Source organism: Aquarana catesbeiana, linkage group LG09 (assembly GCF_042186555.1).
Source record: "Aquarana catesbeiana isolate 2022-GZ linkage group LG09, ASM4218655v1, whole genome shotgun sequence".
Classification (NCBI taxonomy): domain Eukaryota; kingdom Metazoa; phylum Chordata; class Amphibia; order Anura; family Ranidae; genus Aquarana; species Aquarana catesbeiana.
In genome coordinates this window covers 308201133-308216369 of record NC_133332.1, presented here as the reverse complement: position 1 = coordinate 308216369, position 15237 = coordinate 308201133, and positions in this window count along the sequence as shown.

The following is a 15237-nucleotide window of genomic DNA, read 5'->3' as shown; positions in this document are numbered from 1 at the left end:
AGCCTTACTGCCCCCCCTCCACCATGGCCCACTTGTAAGTTGTAAAGGTTGTAGAAACGCAGTGGCCCATTCCGTTCAAAGACAGTACCGAATTGGGCTGCATGTGCAAAGGACACGTTTGTAGCGCGGTGCTGTGGACTTTATGGGGTTAAAAAAGGAGTCCAGGGAGCCGCCTGTCAATCAATCCACCGCAGATCGCTTTTTAGAGGGCGCCGCAAGTGTAAACGCACCCTAAACCAGATGTCATCGCCGCCTCTGGCCGCGGTCTAATCCCAGAAATAACAACCGGGAGGCCGGCGCTGTAGCAGATGTACTAGGGTTAAAGCCTGGGGTGGGGGGCTGCGAAAGGGGTGGGTGGGGGGGGAAGAGAATCTGGATTGAGTTTGGGGAAGAACGTCCCAGCCCCAGACATCCGAGTCTCCCCTCCCTCTCCGCAGGGACACAATGCACTTTCTTCAGCACAAAGCATGACTCGGATGAAGCAGATGTTGCAGGGCCGGTCCGCGCAATTCCTGCAGATGTGCCGCAGCGATGGGGAGGTATGTACTACGGTGTACAAGGTACGGGGCGTGGGGGGCGCTCTATATAACGGGAGAGGGATCACAGGAAAGATACAAAGTTTCTCCATAATAGGGATCTAAAGATACAAAGTTTCTCCGGAGTAGGGATCTAAAGATACAAAGTTTCTCTGGAGTAGGGATCTAAAGATACAAGTTTCTCTGGAGTAGGGATACAAAGATACAAAGTTTCTCTGGAGTAGGGATCTAAAGATACAAAGTTTCTCTGGAGTAGGGATCTAAAGATACAAAGTTTCTCCGGAGTAGGGATATAAAGATACAACGTTTCTCTGGAGTAGGGATCTAAAGATACAAAGTTTCTCCGGAGTAGGGATCTAAAGATACAAAGTTTCTCCGGAGTAGGGATCTAAAGATACAAAGTTTCTCCGGAGTAGGGATACAAAGATACAAAGTTTCTCCGGAGTAGGGATCTAAAGATACAAAGTTTCTCCGGAGTAGGGATCTAAAGATACAAAGTTTCTCCGGAGTAGGGATCTAAAGATACAAAGTTTCTCCGGAGTAGGGATACAAAGATACAAAGTTTCTCCGGAGTAGGGATCTAAAGATACAAAGCTTCTCCGGAGTAGGGATACAAAGATACAAAGCTTCTCCGGAGTAGGGATACAAAGATACAAAGTTTCTCCGGAGTAGGGATCTAAAGATACAAAGTTTCTCTGGAGTAGGGATATAAAGATATAAAGTTTCTCCGGAGTAGGGATCTAAAGATACAAAGTTTCTCTGGAGTAGGGATCTAAAGATACAAAGTTTCTCTGGAGTAGGGATCTAAAGATACAAAGTTTCTCCGGAGTAGGGATCTAAAGATACAAAGTTTCTCTGGAGTAGGGATCTAAAGATACAAAGTTTCTCCGGAGTAGGGATCTAAAGATACAAAGTTTTTTCTGGAGTAGGGATACAAAGATACAAAGTTTCTCCGGAGTAGGGATCTAAAGATACAAAGTTTCTCTGGAATAGGGATCTAAAGATGCAAAGTTTCTCCGGAGTAGGGATCTAAAGATACAAAGTTTCTCCGGAGTAGGGATCTAAAGATACAAAGTTTTTTCTGGAGTAGGGATACAAAGATACAAAGTTTCTCCGGAGTAGGGATCTAAAGATACAAAGTTTCTCCGGAGTAGGGATCTAAAGATACAAAGTTTCTCTGGAGTAGGGATCTAAAGATGCAAAGTTTCTCCGGAGTAGGGATCTAAAGATGCAAAGTTTCTCTGGAGTAGGGATCTAAAGATACAAAGTTTCTCCGGAGTAGGGATACAAAGATACAAAGTTTCTCCGGAGTAGGGATCGCCGTACTGGGTGACTTTAGCCTGCCGTCTGCTCGTAACGTCGCATTCCTTGTACTGTTTATATTACAGTCGCATTAAACCCTCAGCGTTTTCTTCCTTCACACTTACGCATTGTGGGAACGTGCACAAAATCGTGTACTTTTCTCACGATCCACAAAAAAAACAGTCCGCTCTTTTACAGACATTGATTCTTAATGACACCCCCAATGCATCTCGTTACTGCGTATGCGTTTGCGCACGCCGAATGCATGGCATCGTCGTACCGTACGTTTTGGTGCACAATTTTTAAAATGGGACAGGCACCTTTTCTCTAGCGCCCCTCAAAATGAATAGGACACCCTAAATGCAGCACGTTGGTATGCGCAAAAGTGGGTCTGCGCTCTACGTCACACCTCCTTGTCTATCACCTCGAGGACCATAAAATAAGCATTTCTCAGTGAGTTATTTGATACAATTCTTAGCCCAGGTTTGCAATTTTTCAATGTTGCTGGCTCCTGTTCTCTTGGTGCTGCTCCCCTGAACTCTACAGGAAAGAGTTAACATGACACAAGACTAGATTTTTTTATCTATTCAGGTATGTGTTCTATTGCTTCTGCAAATTTCCAAACTCCTTTTTTTGCTGCTGCAATCTGACTTCCCATTAGAGGGTGGGTACATTCGTTCGTTCTCCATGGTCTCCATGGTGTAGAAACATAGCCAACCTCTCTTGCTCACTCCCAAGATGGACTATAGACTATAAACTATGAACTATGGACTATGGAGTATAAACTTTGGACTATAGACTATGAATTATGGACTACAGATTATAGACTATGAATTGTGGACTATGAACTATAGACCAGCCCTCAAATTTTCCACTCGCAAAATGATGGCTGGCGAGCGTGGGCTCCCTGGGAGCGGAGGGGCGAGCACCGCTGACAGGCGGGGTTGAATGGTAGCCATTCTCCCAGCGATCGCTGAGGGGAAAAGAGGGGAGAGCAGGCGGCTGGATTATCAGAGAGCAGGGAACATCGCCGTAACAGCTTTCATTTGAATCGCCGTGTGTTCCTGCCGCTTGCCATCACATACAGCCCCGCCTCCTGGCTTTGATAGACAGATCACTCTTCCAATGCCGGATCGTGTGATGTATATTAAAGTACCCGGTACCCAGGAGGCAGGGCTGTATGTGACGGCGAGTGGCGGAAAACACACGGCAATTCAAATGAAAGCTGTTTCAGCGATGTTCTCCCCTCTCTGATGATCCGGCCGGCAATCCTCTTCCTCCCCTCTCTTCCCCTGCACAGGTAGGCTGCATTGTTGGACACAGGTAGGCTGCATTGTTGGGCACAGGTAGGTGGCATTGATGGACACAGGTAGGCTGCATTGTTGGACACAGGTAGGCTGCATTAATGGGCAAAGGTAGGCGCATTATTGGACACAGGTAGGCTGCATTGATGGGCACAGGTAGGCTGCACTGATGGGCACAGGTAGGCTGCATTGTTGGACACAGGTAGGCTGCACTGATGGGCACAGGTAGGCTGCATTAATGGGCAAAGGTAGGCTGCATTATTGGACACAGGTAGGCTGCATTGATGTGCACAGGTAGGCTGCATTGTTGGACACAGGTAGGCTCTGCATTAGTGGGCACAGGTAGGCTGCATTGTTGGACACAGGGAAGCTGCATTGATAGACACAGGTAGGCTGCATTGTTGGACACAGGTAGGCTGCATTGTTGGACACAGGTAGGCTGCATTGATAGACGCAGGTAGGCTGCATTGTTGGACACAGGTAGGCTGCATTGTTGGACACAGGTAGGCTGCATTGATAGACGCAGGTAGGCTGCATTGTTGGACACAGGTAGGCTGCATTGATAGACGCAGGTAGGCTGCATTGTTGGACACAGGTAGGCTGCATTGATAGACGCAGGTAGGCTGCATTGTTGGACACAGGTAGGCTGCATTGATAGACGCAGGTAGGCTGCATTGTTGGACACAGGTAGGCTGCATTGTTGGACACAGGTAGGCTGCATTGTTGGGCACAGGTAGGTGGCATTGATGGACACAGGTAAGCTGCATTGATGGGCATAGGTAGGCTTCATTGATGGGTACAGGTAGGCCGCATTGATGGGCACAGGTAGGCTGCATTAATAGACACAGGTAGGCTGCATTGTTGGGCACAGGTGAAGCGGCATTGTTGGGCACAGGTGAGGCTGCACTGATGGGCACTGATAAAGTTGTTGTTAATATTTATTTTTGTAACTTAATTCTGCATAAAACATGCGTGCCTATATAAGTGTCATTTCATGAGATAATTTACGAGGGCGTGTTTAGGGGCAGAATTGGGGGCAGGGTAGGGGTTGAGTGGAGCAACTGGTGGCGAGTAACCCTTAAGGCCTGACTAGTAGCCCAGGACTTGAAATTTTGAGCCCTGCTATAGACTATGAACTATAGTCTAAAGACTATGGACTACAGACTATTGATTATAGACTATGAACTATAGACTATGGACTACCGACTATTAATTATAGACTATGAACTATAGACTACAGACTATGTACTATGGACTACAGACTATTGATTATGGACTATGAACTATGGACTATGGAATAGAGACTACAGACTATGAACTATGAACTAAAAATTATAGACTATGGATTGTGGACTACAGACTATGAAGTAAAAATTATAGACTATAAATTGTAGACTATGGACTATAAACTATGAACTATGGACTATAGACTATTAATTGTGGACTATGAACTATGGACTGTGGACTACAGACTATGAACTAAAAATTATAGACTATAAATTGTAGACTATGGACTATAGACTATTAATTGTGGACTATGAACTATGGACAATAGATTATAGACTATGAATTGTGGACTATGAACTATGGACTATGAACTACAGACAATAGATTATAGACTATGAATTGTGGACTATGAACTTTGGGTATATACTATGAACTATTGACTATAATCAACCATAAAAAACAGTGCTTAATAGATACATATGTTAAATATTGTGCAATATAAAAAGTCCGTGCTTGTAGTAATTAGCACCAAAAGTGAACACAAAATAATTATAAGTCCCATACAAGGAAAAATGAAACAAGAACAATCCCAAGTGACTACAAGAAAAGTCGCTCCAGGTGAGTCTCTGGTTAATCCCCACACACTAGTCAGGTGCTAGCCCAGCTCGCATGCTATATAACATAAGGAAATGATTCCGGCTGGCTGCATCCTTTTATTGAAGCTTTATATGACAAGTGGTTGACAGATGGAGCAGAGGACAAAGAGGTAGACGCGTTTCGCGCAAATGTTAGCGCTTAGTCATTACCAATCCCAAGTGACTGGTGATCCTGTTGAAGAAACGTAAAGGTGTATCCCAGAAGAAACAAAACATCAAACTCCCAGTGAATCACCACAGTGAAGGCAAGGTGGGGGCTTACCAAACTATAATGACCCTCAATAAAGAGAGGTCAGAATGGCATTTGGAGATGTTGGACTATGAACTATGGACTTTCAACTATGGACTATAGATTATGGACTATGACCTATGGACTATGACCTATGGACTATAGACTATAGATTATATGGACAATGAACTATAGACTTTGGACTATGAACTATGGACAATGAATTATGACCTATTTACTATAGACTATAAACTATGGACAATAGGCTATGAACTATGAACTATAGACTATGGACTATGGACTATGAATCATGGACTATAGATTATAGACTATGAATTGTGGACTATGGACTACGAACTATGAACTATAAACTATGGACTATAGATTATAGACTATGAATTGTAGACTATGGACTATAAACTATGGACTATAAACTTTAGACTATAAACTATGGACTATGGACAATAAACTATGGACTATAGACCTGATCCCAATGGTGCTTGGTAGGTTTGAGGTCAGGAACCGATGTTGGATAAGGCGACCTGGCTAACAATCAGCATCCCACTTCATCCCAAAGGTGTTCAGTAGGGTTGAGGTCAGGGCTCTGTGCAGGACTCGGGTTCCTCCACACCAATCTGTTCAAACCATCTGTTTTTATGAAGTTGGCTTTGTACACAGGAGCACAGTCATGCTAATGTCTTTCCTGCACCTAATTAAGCACAGATTGTGCTTGATTAGCTGCTTCCTCAGCTGCAGAAGCAAAAGAAATGACAGCTGTGACCCCAAAAGTGACGTAATACACATTGCTTCTGATTTTGGTTGCTACTGGGCTGCAGTAGCTGTGAGCTTGCTTTACACCCTGGCTAAGCATGTTCCTGACAGACAATGGGTTAAGGGTCTATGGTGCGCTGGAGAGATATATGATATATGTATATATATATATATATATATATATATATATATATATATATATAAGACTCATACTTTATGTGCTGTCAGTAACTCAGGACGTATATAGTGCATAACTTAGGGAAAATATCAGCCAAACGTTACATAATGTTTTTGTTAAGATAAACGTGTAAGCTCAGCCAATTTTTTTTTTAAACATTTGGATAGAGTGGGAAAGGTCAGGTTTTCACTGCTAAGACGTAATGTATTTAGGAAAGAATTAAAATATACCCAGGCCATTCAGAAACTCTGGTGGGAAATAAAATATTGCCACATAAACCCGAAACAGAAACCCAATTTTTTCGGTAATACAATACATGGCCACAAGTTTGACCATCACACCTATAGGAGCTTGTTGGACATCTCATTCTAATACCATGGCTGTTAATATGGGTTGGTCCCACCTTTAAATATAACATCCTCACTCTACAAGGTTTTTACAAGATTTTGGAGGGTGTCTGTGGGAATTGGTGCCCATTGGGCCAAAAGGACATTTGTGAGGTCAGGTAATAATGTTGAATGGCCAGTTCCCAAGATTATTATTATTTTTTTTAGAAGAACATGTCAAGTTGAAGAACAAACACTTCAGAGACACCAGCCATAGACAGGGGCACCAACCATAGACAGGGACACCGTGACAAAAGGGATCTGTATGCCCCCAAAATGTTAGTTCTTCAGCTTGACATGTTGACAAGTAAAATTCAGCCTGAAAACTCTAGAGTCTAGACCAGTCATTTTCAACCTTTTCAAAACAGAGGAACCCTTGAAATAACTTTCTGGTCTCAGGGAACCCCTGCTAATAATTACAAAATCTACAACTCATTATACATTAGTGGGATGGTCAGTGGGAAGACTGCTCCTTACACTTGTGGTCACTGGGAATAATTACCCCCTTACAGATAGCTAAAAAGATCATTGGTGACAGTGGGAACTTATCTGAGAGGCAGTAATTGCTCATTGCTCAAGAAACCTCTAGCAACCTCTGGAGGAACCCTGGAGTTCCATGGAACTCTGGTTGAGAATCCCTGGTCTAGACTTTAGTGACCATTTCCATAGGTTTCTATATATGGTTGACCGTGCACCCCATATGAGTTCCAGGTGATTTGTTTTTAAATGTAGTTACTGATGTTGGATAACAAGACATTGCTTGAAAAATTCTCAATTTCACCCAAAGGTGTTCTGTAGGGTTGAGGTCAGGTCCGCCTGATGTTGGATGGGAAGACATCCAACATCAATACCTGAACCTAACATTACTGAACACCTTTGGGATCAGTCCCAAAGGTGTTCAGCAGTGTTAAGTTCAGGTACTGATGTTGGATGAACAGACCTGGTCCAAATGATGCTCAGTAGGGTTGAGGTCAGGTTTTGATGTTGGATAAGAAGACCTGATCCCAAGAATGTTCAGTAGATTTACGGTCAGGCACTGATGTTGGATGAGAAGACCCGAACCCAATGGTGTTCAGTAGAGTTGAGGTCAGGTACTTATGTTGGATGAGAAGACCTGATCCCAATGGTGTTCAGTATTGTTGGGGTCAGGCACTGATGTTGGATGAGAAGACCTGATCCCAATGGTGTTCAGTAGGGTTAAGTTCAGGTACTGATTTTGAATGAGAAGACCTGATCCCAATGGCGTTCAGTAGGATCAAGGTCAGGTACTGATGTTGGAGAGAAGACCTGATCCCAATGGTGTTCAGTAGGGTTGAAGTCAGGTACTGATGTTGAATTAGAAGACTTGTTCTAAATGGTGCTCACTAGATTTGAGGTCAGATACCGATGTTGGTTGAGAAGACCTGGCCCCAATAGTGTTCAGTAGGGTTGAGGTCAGGTATTGATGTTGGATGAAAAGACCCGATCCCAGTGGTGCTCAGTAGAGTTGAGGTCAGGTACAGATGTTGGTTGAGAAGACCTGATGCCAATGGCATTCAGTAGGGCTGAGGTCAGATACTTATGCTGGATGAGAAGACCTGATCCCAATAGTGTTCAGTAGGGTTAAGTTCAGTTACTGATGTTGGATGAGAGGACCTGATCCCAATGGTGTTCAGTAACGTTAAGGTCAGGTACTGATGTTGGATGAGAAGATCTGGTCCCAATTATGTTCAGTAGGGTTGAGGTCAGATACTGATGTTGGATGAGACAACTTGGTCCCAATGGTGTTCAGTAGGGTTGAGTTTGAGTACTGATGCTGGATGTGAAGACCAGATCCCGACAGTGTTCAATAGGGTTGAGGTCAGGTACTGATGTTGGATGAGAAGACCTGATCCCAATAGTATTTAGTAGGGTTGAGATTAGGTACAGATATTGGATAAGGCAACCTGCCTCACAATCAGCATCCTAATTTATCCCAAAGGTGTTCAGCAGGGTTGAGGTCAGGGCTCTGGGCAGGACACTCAAGTTCCTTAACACCAAGCTGGTCAAGCCATGTCTTTATGGAGCTGGCTTTGTACACAGGGACACAGTCATGCTGGGACAGTAAAAGGCCTTCACCTAACTGTTACCACAAAGTTGGAAGCATAGAATTGTCTACAATGTCTTTGTATATCGTGGCATTAACCGGCCCCCTCATTGAAAACACCTGAACTCCATCAGCAGAGTCCACACACATTTGGCCTTATAGTAGGTGTGATGGTCAGGTGGCCATACTGTGTGTATACCTTTGGGGGAGTTTTTATAAAAATGTGCATAGCTTTGTGTCCCTTGAAACATATCAATACATGGATTCTGTGCGAATGGGGAAAAATCAAATGTTCTTAAGCCCCATTCTCTGCAGACACCAAGAGCGAATGGGGGAAACTACTGCATTATGGCCACTAGATGGCTCTGAGAATCATAGGGAGTAAGTATGCTCTTCAGCTCCATCTAGTGGCCATACTGCAGTATTTTCCCTATTCGCACATTTTATCTGCAGGGAACATAGCCTGAGAACATTCGGTTTGGCCCCATTGGAATTTATTTACATGCAGTTATAGTTTCAATAGATGAATAGCTATGACATTGTACATTTTTTAAAAATACGCCCCTGTAAATGTCAAGTCTGCTTTATGGGGCAAGAAAGTCTTCTAGTGATATCCCAACAGTCCCACGGAGTCTGCAGTCATGTACATTGCTCCCACAACAGTAATAATACATATACACACTTCCGCTGGCAGATGTTCTTCAGCCTCAGGCAGCTGTTCTTGTCCATTCTCCGGCCCAGAGACGCTCTACAGTGAGAAGACAATGCGACCGAGCAAAGAAACATAATGAAAACACATTTTTCATGTCACTGGGCCAGTCCTGTGAAGAAAGATGACAGTCACTGGAAAGTATCCGATGCCATATGCACATCTGCAGTGTTACCGCAAATGCGAGTGAGTTTTATGGGGGATTGTTTTGGCGCACATTTGACTTTTTTCCATGTAATTAAAAGACATATTAAATTAAATAGAGCCCCAGTTCACTGCCTTTTAGTCTGGATTCACACCAGACCCATAGGGAAGAATGGGATTTCCACTCGGCATGTATTCTCCTGCATGAGTTTTGCTAAACAAAAAACCAATGAGCGAGAATAACCCCCTAGGGCAGGTCCAGCAATTTCACCAAATTTTGCACTGTGAAAACAATGATTTTGAGGAAATTGTAAATAAATTAACTTTTCATTTCACTACATGGTATGGCAAGGTGACACTACAGTGGAACCTTGGATTACGAGCATAATCCGTTCCAGGAGAATGCTTGTAATCCAAATCACTCGCATATCAAAGCAAGTTTCCCCATAGAAGTCAATGAAATCGAAGATAATTTGTTCCGCATTGACTTCTATTACATGCAATACCGCATGTGACCAGAGGTGGGGGGGGGGGCGCCAGAGAGCCTCGGAAATACTTGGGGAGAGCTTGGAAAGCCCCTGAAAGGGTCAGAAACACTCGGTAACAGATCTGAGTGTTTCCGAGTATTTCCGAGTCATTCCGAGTATTTCCGAACGGCTCCGAACTGTGTCCCCGATGGCACCTCACCTGTGGCCAAATGCGGTACTGCACCGCCCATTAGCTTGAATTCTGCTCGTTTTGCAAGACAACACTCGCAAACCGAGTCAGAATTTAAAAAAAAAGTTGCTCGTCTTTCAAAACGCTCGTTAACCGCGTTACTCGTAAACCAAGGTTCCACTGTATCTTTTAAAACAAGCTATAGGCACCCCATGTGTCTATTTGAGGGGCCCTGGTGTTGTGTGACATGGCTTTTATTACTCACTATGATGTCATCACCAGTCTTGTAAAAATCTTGCAGCCTCTGGAAGCTCAGATTCTATTGGTGTATGCATACCCCCAGAACTACATTACCCAAGAGCCCTTTGCCTACATATTGTACAGTCGGGAAAGTAAGCAACCTATGTGCCTAGTTGTCAGACCCTGGCACTGTGTGACATGGCTTTTATTACTCTCTGTGATGTCTCTGTGATATCATTACCAGGCTTATAAAATGATTGCAGCTTCTGGAATCTCAGATTCTAATGGTGTAGGCACACCCCCAGAACTACATCACCCAAGAGCCCTTTGCCTACATACAGTCGGGAGAGTAAGCACTCTATGTGTCTAGTTGTCAGACGCTGGCACTGTATGTCATGGCTTTTTTTTACTCCCTGTGATGTCATTACCAGGTCTGTAAAGTTCTTGAAGCTACTGGGAGCTCCGTTCCTATTGATTTAGGCCTACCCCCTGAACTACATCACCCAAGAGCCTGTTCTCTACCTACAGTCAGGAAAGTAAGCACTCTATGTGCTTAGTTGTCAGCCCCTGTGAAATGGCTTTTATTACACAATTTGATATCATCACCAGGCTTTTTCAAATTCCTGCAGCCGCTTGGAGGTCAGCTCCTACTGGCAAAGCCACACCCCCAGAACTACATCACCCAAAAGCCCTGTCCCTACGAACAGTATGGAAAGTAAGCGCCCCATGTGCATAGTTCTCAGACCCTGGTGCTGTGTGACATGGCTTTTATTACAGCCTCTGCTATCATTACCATGCTTGTAAAATTCCTGCAGATGCTGGGAGCTCAGTTCCTATTGATGTAGACACACCCCCAGTGCTACATCACCCAAGAGCCTTGTCCCTACACACAGTATGGAAAGTAAGCACCCCATGTGCCTAGCTGTCAGACCCTGGCACTGTGTGACATGGCTTGTAGGCAGGTGCAGTAAGCTAGTCTGCCACTAGGTAGCCTGTTCCAGAATAGTGTCTGGTTAAAGAAAGCGGTGTCATCAGGTGATAGGCCCTTTTTCATTAGAGCCCTCCTGTAGGGATGTCATGGGTGAGTAAGAGTCAAGTTATAAGCCAGGTTGGGAGGAGCCCTAGTGCAGTTGGCGTATGGGAGCCAAACACCCCACATCTATGCAGAGGTAGCCAGCAAGTGGTGGTCCTGGACAGGGCTGGAAGCCAGAAAGAGATAGACCTGCACCCAGAAAACCTGGCTGTGGACTTCCTGACCCTTATAGAGGTGGTGGTCCTGGACAGGGCTGGAAGCCGGAAAGAGATGGACCTGCACCCAGAAGACCTGGCTGTGGACTTCCTGACCCTAGAGGTGGTGGTCCTGGACAGGGCTGGAAGCCAGAAAGAGATAGACCTGCACCCAGAAGACCTGGCTGTGTACTTCCTGACCCTTACAGAGGTGGGGGCTAGTTGAGTTTGCAAAAGGCCTTTTAGGCCAGGCCAAGAGCTCCCTGAGTGAGGCTACCCCCCTGAGGACATCGGGAGAGGTGTACCTATGGAGTTGGTGACTGCAGATATCCTGTCCCAGTGAACACAAATGACCCCAGGTGGAGAGAGACTGTTAAGGGAAGATGGCTTACTTTAATGGCTGCATGATGCTTTCACATGTGACTACTGCGGACTGTCCGCTAAATGTGATTGACAATGTACTGTCAGGTGACCCCGGATAGTATGTTGGTGTAACGTGACTGTTTGTGCCATTTTCCAAGTACCACCAGTAAAGTGCAACAACCCTATTTATGCATGGACATTCCTTCCTTTGGGGACATAAAGGTTAACAACAGGGAATGTTGGGAGGAGGCCCCTGGCATGGAGTGGGACACAAGATGGCGAAGGGTTAAGCTTCTTTCTAACAGGAGAGAGGCAGGGACTTGTGCTTTTGGCACCGATTTCCAGTCACTCGCAAGCCCCTCTTACAGGCTTTCATTACTTCCTGTGATATCATTACCAGACTTGTAAAATTATTCCAGCAGCTGGAAGCTCCGTTCCTATTGACGTAGGGCTAAGCACACCCCCAGAACTACATCTCCCAAGAGCCCTTTCCCTACATACAGTCGGAAAAGTAAGACCTCTTTGTGCCTAGCTGTCAGGCCCTGGCTGTGTGATATGGCTTTTATTACTCCTTGTGATATCATTATCAGGCAAGTGTAGGCACACCCCCAGAACTACATCACCCAAGAGCCCTCTATGTGCCTGGTTAGTAGACCTTGGCTGTGTGACACGGCTTTTATTACTCCCTGAAATATCATTACCAAGCTTGAAAAAGTATTTCAGCTGTTGGGAGCTCAGTTCCTATTGATGTAGGCACACCCCCAGAGCTACATCTCCCAAGAGATCTTTCCCTACAAACAGTAGGGAAATGAAGCACTCCCTGTACCTAGTTGTCAGACCCTGGCTGTGTTATATTGCTTTTATTACTCCTTGTGATATCATTTCCAGGCAGGTGTAGGCACACCCCCAGAACTATATCACCCAAGAGCCCTTCCCCCACACACAGTGTGTGGGTAGGCTCATGGGAGTCAAGGCAGCAGCCTCGTTTTGCTGGGAAAGTAAGAGTGTATGCATGAAGATAGGGACAGACAGTAGTGGGAGATGGGGGAATTCTGTAGTCCAGCAGGTTGGGCTGACAACACTGCTTGGGATTACAGTGCAGCAAAGGTACTGAGTTGTCAGCTCACTACAAAAAGTTAGGAGCTCACTGGATTTCTGGCAGACCAGCCAGTATTATTATTTTTCTTTGTACATGAAACATTTTTAACAGGTCAAGACCCGGGGGAATGCACATGTATTGGCGAAATATGCTGATTTTGTTTACAGAGCTATAAAAAAAAAAAAGAGAGAGAAATTTTAACTGGGCTTTAAAGTCCAACTTAAAAAAACTAATGGTGGTCTAGGGGTGTAAAAAAATAAAAGAAAGCCACCCCTTACTGCACTATTGACCTTCTCTTCAACACTGTTCCCTGCTGTAACTCCTTTCCGCCAGTAGATGTCCTCAGTCTTCTTGGGTTGAATGACATCCAGTGTCTGAGTGACTGAGGACATCTTGTGAGTGCAGGCAGCCCCCCCCCCGAAGGGTTGTCATCAGAGTTCCCCGCACTCATACACCATTTTACCAAAAGTATTGGGACGCCTGCCTTTACCCACACATGAACTTTAATGGCATCCCAGTCTTAGTCCGTAGGGTTCAATATTGAGTTGGCCCACCCTTTGCAGCTATAACAGCTTCAACTCTTCTGGGAAGGCCGTCCACAAGGTTTAGGAGTGTGTCTATGGGAATGTATGACCATTCTTCCAGAAGCACATTAGTGAGGTCAGGCACTGAGGTTGGACAAGAAGGCCTGGCTCGCAGTCTCCACTCATCCCAAAGGTGTTCTATCGGGTTGAGGTCAGGACTCTGTGCAGGCCAGTCAAGTTCCTCCACCCCAAACTCGCTCATCCATGTCTTTATGGACCTTGCTTTGTGCACTGGTGTGCAGTCATGTTGGAACAGGAAGGGGCCATCCCCAAACTGTTCCCACAAAGTTGGGAGCATGAAATTGTCCAAAATGTCTTGGAATGCTGATGCCTTAAGAGTTCCCTTTACTGGAACTTAGGGGCCAAGCCCAACCCCTCAAAAAAACAACCCCACACCATAATCTCCGCTCCTCCAAATGATTTGGACCAGTGCACAAAGCAAGGTCCATAAAGACATGGATGAGCAAGTTTGGGGTGGAGGAACTTGACTGGCCTGCACAGAGTCCTGAGCTTTACACGATAGAACACCTTTTGGATGAATTAGAGCATAGACTGCGAGCAAGGCCTTCTCGTCAAAAATCAGTGCCTGACCTCACCATGGAAGAATGGTCAAATATTCCTATAGACACACTCCTAAACCTTGTGAACACCCTTCCCAAGAAGAGTTGAAGCTGTTATAGCTGCAAAGGGTGGGCCAACTCCATATCGAAGCCTACGGACTAAGACTGGGATGCAAAAAAGTTAATTTGCGTGTAAAGGTAGGTGTCCCAATACTTTTGGTAATTTGATGTATATAAAGATGCAGAGAGCAGCACTGGCAGTGGGTAGGGGAGGTAATTAAGAAGCGCAAGGTGTGTTGGAATTAGAGAATAGGGAACGGGGGAAGTAGCCAAAAAGATACGGAGCCCAAGTTTGGGCTATAAAGTGGATCTAAACCAAAAATGTAATATATTGCATATTGTGAATGGTGGCGGCATTGATTCTCTTTTCAGTCTTTTGTCCTTCATTTTTGCCTCTTAATCCTGCAAATACCATTTAAGGGGGTCCACGTATAAGAAAAATTAGCAATGCGAATGTCTTAAGCCTTCACAAAGGCACGACGAATGATTGTCTGTTTTATAATATGATCATCTCCTATGATCGTCAGCTCCATCTAGTGGTCATCATGCGGTATTTTACTGAAATACCTCAATCAAAAAAAAAAAAAATACCGCATTAGGCCACTAGATGGAGCTAATGATCATAGGAGATAATTATATTGCAAACAATACGGCGATCCTTTGTTGGGCTTCATCCACATGGCAAATTTTTTATACATAGGCTGCTAAATGTTTTATGTATATAATGGATATCACAATAACCTTGCCATAGTCTACAGCAGTAGCATAATATAGGGGATGATTGTCATTCTCTGTAGTTCTGTGAATATTCCTTTTTTTTTTTTAAAACATTGGGAAGGTTGAAATTGCAATCTACAAAAACTCCACACTAATCCGTCTCTGGGAAAAGAGGGGGCCTATGCAGGGTGGAGGAATCAAATAACAGCGCTAATTGGTCTTG